This window comes from Vicugna pacos, chromosome 27 (assembly GCF_048564905.1).
Source record: "Vicugna pacos chromosome 27, VicPac4, whole genome shotgun sequence".
Lineage (NCBI taxonomy): Eukaryota > Metazoa > Chordata > Mammalia > Artiodactyla > Camelidae > Vicugna > Vicugna pacos.
The window spans coordinates 29,555,301-29,562,098 of NC_133013.1; the positions used below are offsets into that span (position 1 = coordinate 29,555,301).

General features: G+C 54.3%; 1 long non-coding RNA gene across 1 annotated transcript; it reads left to right on the plus strand.

The window, feature by feature from the left end:
- On the plus strand, positions 1–4,968 carry LOC140689853 (uncharacterized). Its single transcript, XR_012064998.1, has 3 exons — positions 1–206; positions 3,385–4,274; positions 4,417–4,968. It is a non-coding gene; the product is annotated as an uncharacterized lncRNA (long non-coding RNA).
- The last annotated feature ends 1,830 nt before the right edge of the window (positions 4,969–6,798 follow it).

The window sequence follows — 6,798 nt, forward strand, 5'->3', positions numbered from 1 at the left end:
GAGCACAGACTCTGGACCCAGACTGTTGAGAGTTGAATCCAGACTTCGCCGCGTACTGGCTGTGTGGCTCTGAGCAGGTTACTCAGTATCTCTGTGCCTCAGCTGCCTCAGCTGTAAAGTGGGGGACTTCTAGTACTTACTTTATAGGGTTGTTATGGGGGACATGCGTCACTGCCCATAAAATGCTTTGACTTTGGCCAGACACGGTAAGTGCTCGTCAAATGCTAGCTGGCAGTGTTGCACTGATGAAAAATCTTGAAAGAGACTGAGTCTTCACCAAGGGGGCTGAGGACCTGTTCAGATGGGAAGTAGTGCTGGGCAGGATTGCAGAGAGGAGGGACAGACCCCACAGACCCCGAGACTCACGGGTGGAGTGACAGACCTGGACGGTGAGCACTAAAGCACAGCGGCCTGTGATTTGTTCTAACGTGCCTTCCAAACGGGTCGTCAGGGATGGGGAAGAAATCGTTTAATTCTGGGTGGAAATCTGGAGGAGCTTCAAGGAAGAGGCAGCTTTTGACTTGGACCTTGTTAGAAGCCCAGGACCATGTAGATAGATGAGAAGGAGACATTTTAAACAGAGGCAAGGAGGGTGTGGAGGCCTGGCATGAGTGGAGGGTCAGTCTGGAAGACAAGGAGGGAGGGAGGAAGTGGAAGAGGAATCCAGACTGCCCAGCAGGGTCCCACGGGAGCCTGCAAGTGTTTGCTCGGTGAGGTGGTCTGCCAGGTGGCGGAGCAGAGGTGTTTATGATGAAGCCTGCAGCCTGGGCCACGCGCCCCGCCACCTCGTCTCTGTGTTCAGAGCCCACGTGGGGTCACAGCCCCGTCTGCCACGACCTGGGTGGGCCGTGCTGCCTGGCACAGGATCACTGCCGCCCCCCCCCCCCCCGCCCACAGACCCCAGGGGGGAACGCAGTCATTCTGCTCAGACTTGATGCCTCTCCCAGGCCCTTTCTCCGAGCAAAGCCAGCACTTACAGCTCAGGGGCTGTAGGGTTACCCGGGCTGTTTATGACTTGGGGTAGAGGATTTTCCTGGAGAGCAGAAGCCCCTTTCTGTCCTGTCTGAAAGCCATTTGGGCTTTTGGAAAGGGGCTATGTGATGGCATTTTGCCCTTAAAAATACGGTGAAGACCAACTAGAAACTGGAAAGAATTCTGATGAAGTCATCCCTCCTTCCAGAGAGCTGCTCAGGCCCTAATGGGACTCCCAGATTTCAGAAATTTGGGAAGCGCATGGAGAACGGCAGTTTCGGTTAGGAACAGCTGTCTTCCAGGACAGGGGAGACCCGTGGTGCCCAGCGCCAGGCCAGCCTGCTGGAAGCAGGGAGGAGACCCCAGGCCCTTGCCCACGTGTGCCGGGGCCTTTCCCTCTCCTGTTTCCTCTCCACGTGCTCCAGCTGCAGGAGGAGATGGGCCAGCAGGCCAGCTGGGCTCCCTGTGTGTTGATGCTCTCTGAAGCCCCTCCAGGCCAGTAAGCTGGGGCTGGGGGACTGAGGAGACTTTCAAGCCACTACCACCCTCCTTACTGAGAACGCGGCCATCTCTTTGGCTCAGAGGCCCAGACTGAAGGCCTCAGTTACATCCCATGGGCTGCCCGAGGATCCTGGGCCAGGTAGAGAGATGAGTGATCCCCAGCCACCGTCCTCGCCAGGGCAAGCCCCAAGCTGTCCCCACTGCCTCCTGCACTGTGTGGTGGAGGGGCTCCAGGAAACCTCTGTCCTTTCCCACATGTTCCTCCGTCCCTTGCCATGGGCAGGCATTTCCATGATCAGATCCATCACTTGGGGTTCAGGGACTGTGCCTCGAAGGCTTGCCTCCGAGTAGGCATCAGATGCCAGGGAAGGGAGGGGGAATGAGGGGAGGGAACCAGGCAGAGGAGACAGGGCCTGGGAGAACTCAGCAAAGAGAAGTGGTCTGGAGAAACTATTTGGCCGGAGTTTAAAGTCTGGCAGGATGATGAGAACAAATGAAGAGAGGAGTAGGGTGAGAGGGAGCGGGCGGATGGAGGAGTCGGGGAGAGAAGGAGAGGAAAGGGAGGAGGGCTCGGAGCAGGAGCAGGAGGTGGGTGGGAAAGGAGGGAGGGTGGGAGTGATCCTGGGGGGTGGGCAGAAGGAGCACGGCTGCTCTCTGTCCTGGGTGCCCTGGGTGTCCTGGGGGTGGGCCCTTGGGGGCAGCCAGTGCCTCTCAGTGGGGCTCCTCTTCCAAGGTTCCGGGCTGGGGCTGGGAGCGTTTTATTTCCCCTTCTACCCACCAGTTTATGAGCTGCCCCCCAGGAAACAAAGACCCCCCTCTCTCCATTCTGGGGGAAAGCGGAAAGTACAAGTATTCCCAGAAAAGCAGAGCTGGACACCTGTGGGAAGGGGGCCCCTACCCAGTCGACGGACAGACACGCACACGCCGCATGGGCACACTTGCTCAGCCCTCTGGACCTGCCAGGCCCGCCGTGGCAGGCAGGCCTGCCGCGCTGAACTTGCAGCACAGAGACGAGCGCCCCCGTCCGTGCAGGAGGTTCCGCTGGGCATCGCCGCTCCACGTTCTTGCCCGAGCCCTGACTGTGCTCGGGTGCTCACCTTCCCACGTATCCGGGAAGGTGACGCAGAGCCCCAGGCCCACCCTGGGTGGGAGTTCATTAGCCTAAGCCAGTCTTGGTAGACTCCTGCACAGTGATGGGTTTAGTGTGGGTCTGTGATGCAGCCCTGGCCAATGAGACATAGGGGAATTCTGCTGGGGGAGAGGGGTACCTTCTGGAAAATCCTCCTCACTAATGAGCAGGGACGCAGGCAGGAAACGCCCCTCCGTCCCTGAGCTCTGTCCTGGGTGGAGCCCTTGGAACCACTGCATCGCCCTTGCTGGTGGTGACACTGAGCCCTGAATTCACCAGTTTTGAGGTCGCTGGACTGCTGCTTGCATGATATCATGTATTTTTTTTAATTCCCCATGTTTTAATTATGAGCTGTTACTTGCAGCCAAAAGCATCCTAAAATATATAACAGCTTTTAATGAAAGAATTCGCTGGCTACTCTCTGAAAGCCAAGAGCTGTGGACTGGCTCAGCCACAAGATGGGCTGTTACCTGGGGAGGCACGTGTTAGACTTCTGGCAAGAAGAAGAGCACAGACTGGGAATGAGCTGAGCCGAGATCTCGATCTGACCTCCTGCCAGCTCACCATGGGGCTTGGGCAGGTCAAATACCGTCTCCGAGTGTTAGTATTCCCATCTGTGAAATGGGGAGAATAGAACACCCTTCACAGAAAAGGTGTGGGGTGTCAGGCAGCTATTGTTATGCCAATATTAATAATCCCTTTTCTTTGTAAAGCTGGTAAATCGCTTTTGTTGTCTGATCTGTGAAGCCCTGTTGAGACAGGGATTTCTGCCTTCATTTCAGAGAAGAGAATACAGAGGCCCAGAGCATCCTGAGTTTTGCTCAAGGCTGCAGCTGGCAAGTTATAGAGGTGAGGTTTGTACCTGACATCAAATCCTAGGCTCTGTCTGCTCTCACCTGGGAGGGGCTGCATGGCATCATTCACCCTTTAGAGTGAGTTAGCTCCAGACCGTCCAACTGGTGGTCAGAGTTGAAACTGAGGCTCTAGGAAGGAGGCTAAGGTTGAGGAGAGGGGAGAGAGGAGCTTGAGAGGCCTGGAGACCTGGCTCCGTGTAAGGAAGGCGGCAGGTGAGCCAGCCCAGGTGCTCAGGCAGGGCGAGGGTGCACAGCTACCGCATGAAGGCTGAGGGCTGGCACCTTCAGAGGGGACTGGTTTAGAGTTCTGATAAGGCCTCGGGAGATCGGGTTCAATTCCCAACTCTGCCCTTTCTAGCTGTGTGATCATAGGTGAGTCCCTTAGCCTCTCTGAGCCTCAGTTAACCCACGTGTAAAATGAAACAGTAATCCTCGCCCATTCGTGTTGATATTACATGGATCAACTGAGGTGCTTTATGAACCGTAAAGCATTAGGGAAATCAAAACTATCGCTTCAAGTCGGGGAGAAGAACACTGAGAAAGGAGACCAGTATTCAGCTGGCCCTCCGTGTCCCCATCAGCCAGTGCCAACTTGTATGAGACTTGAGTACCTGCAGATTTTGTTACCCACAGAGTGGGGCCTGGACCAAATCGCCCACAGATATGGAGGGACAGCTGGATGTCGGCCAAGCACAAGACCCCTGTGTGGTGGGGTCTCTGGAGACTGGTCCCAGCACCAGGAGAAACAGCCGTCTGCCTGGAAAACACTGACAGAAAACCAGAGCACACTGAAGGGAAGCTCATTAAAGACCAACCTGGTGAGGCCAGGGGATGGGGGGCGTTAAAGAGGTGTGATCCTGAGAGTGCGAGACCTGAGTGGGTTCTGCAGAAAGTCTGTTGGCTTTGATCCCTCTTCTCCTATAAAATGCTATTTCTGCTCTCGGCCCCTCAAATTCCTAGACGGACGACTCAGTCTGGGCTGCCCATGGAATTTGAAAAGAATAAGTTTTCAAAAAACCACATTTGGGAACAATGGTTGACAGAAGTGTCTGGGTCTCAGAGGAAAAACAAACACCCCACTCCTGGCCTGCAAGTGTCTCCAGACATCCTTCCACCGAACCCTTCCACCACGCCCCTCCTAACAGCAGACATGCCATTTAATGAGGAGCTACTTCACCCTGCGCTTCTGAGCCATGGAAGGGAAACACAGCCAGGTGCAGCGGCTGCGTCCTAGCAGACTCCCCGACCCTCCCTGCGGAGCAGGCGGCCCCTGAGGCTGAGGGCTGCCCGCCCAGCCCTGCTCCCCGCTGTCTCCCTGGGAGGAGCCTGCTGCCTGGGGGTAACAGCACTGACCGGCGGTCTCTCACCTGCTGCGAACGTTTTCATCTCTAACCAAGGCAACATACCTCCTTAGTTTCAAAAAGTCAAGTTGTACCTGCAAATCCCGATTTGACTTCTTATACATAAAACAGAAAAACAGCAAGGTCCTACTGTTTAGCACAGGGAACTGTATTCAATATCTTGTACTGACAATGATAAAGAATATGAAAAAGCATGTGTATGTGTATGTATGACTGAATCCCCACGCTGTGCACCAGGAACTACCACAGCATTGTAAATCAGCTGTGCATCAACTTGAAAAAAGAGAAAAAGTCAAATAGCACCATAGCATTGATGACAGAAACAGCGGTGTCCTGACTTCGAAGACGAGGCACATTTTCAGTGCTTTTTGGTGTGCGGGTGCCTGGGGGTTTCTGTATAATAAGCTTGTAGTTCCAGGTCTTGACTTCTCGGTTTTAGGCATTAGCCATTAGCTGTCAGGTGGCAACTTAGCTCTTACCCTGTCTCAGTCTAACACACACACGCCCAAAGTCCTGTCCTCACAGTGTAGCTGTGTCACAGCTGTGACTGAATCGCTGTTCAGTATGTCACGACTGTAAGTGCGTAAGTCATACCAAGCACACACCGTATAACTGTGTTGACGTTTTTCTTCCTTTTGAACAGCTTTTGGGTTTTTTTAGGGATTGTTGCTTTTCTTTTTTGAGTTGCTTACTTTCCATGAATCTAGGGTTAATTCAGCCCCTCACTTTCAGGCAGAGCTGTAAACATTTCTCCATCCAGCCCAGCACACCCTGTAGGCTTCGTCCTCCCTTCCTGGAGCCAGCCCTGCTGGGGCCCCGCCACCTGCTCCGGTCTGACCTGGTTCTGGCTGAGCCTGTGTGGGTCTGTCATCTGGGCAGGAACAAGGACAAGCGGGGCGAACAGGTCTGAGAACAGCCCCTCGCTGAGCACCCCCTGCACGGTGCGGGAAGAGCGTGAGGGCCAACCAGAAGGCAGCCTCCAGAAGGCAGCCTTGTAGAAAGCGGGGAGGTATGTGAGTGTGTGTAAGTCAGGCCACTGGGAACAAAGAGGAGAAAGCATTCTTTTTTTTTTTTAATTTATTTTTTTAACAGAGGTACTGGGGATTGAACCCAGGGCCTCATACACACTAAGCACACACTCTACCACTGAGCTATACCTTCCCTCCCAGAAAGCATTCATTCCGACAGTGGAAATCAGAGGAGGCTTCCCAGTGGAGGTGACGTGTGAGCTGAGCCTTGGGCAATTCACAAGATTTCAATATGCTGAGGAATGGGAAATCCAAACATTGTTTGGGGCAGAGGAAAGCAGGGAGACCTGAGAGTGAATTGTAAGCAGTGGTCATCTGTTCCCAGAGCAGAACTGTGTGGAAGGGTGTGCTGGGATGAGGCTGGAGGGGCGGGAGCTGGCCCAGTACTGAGGGCGAGGGCCGTTGTGCTCACACGGGTGCCAAGGAGCGTGCATGAGCTATTGGTCCATTTCATTCTCATGGCCTTGCAGCTCTAACAAGGAACATGTACTTACCCTCTGCTGAAACAGAGCCCCTGAATGTCAAGGTTTTGGGTAAGACAGTGTCCCTCTGCTGGGGCCAAAGGAGGGAGTCCGGGGACAGGAGGGTGCTCACGGCCAGGAACTGGCGGGCAGATGGTGTAAGAAATGTGTTATTTTTTTAATCTGTCTTTGTTACCACTGTATCCTCAGAACCTAGATGGGTACATGCACGCAGTAGATATTGGTGAGTATCTGATGAATGAATGGACGAATCTCTAGGCCTGTAGTTCAGCCATTGCCCCAGGGAGTGGATCTCAGGCCCCTGCCCACCCACAGACCCCCCACCCCGACTTCCAGCCCCTTTACTGAGGGCTCAGAATCCCCACCGTCTGCCGCCCCCTCGCCTGCCCTACGGGCACCATCTCCTCTGTAAGCTTAGGTTCTCTCAGCCCCTGAAAAGGAGGTGGTTTCAAATATACTTCTCTTTTGTCT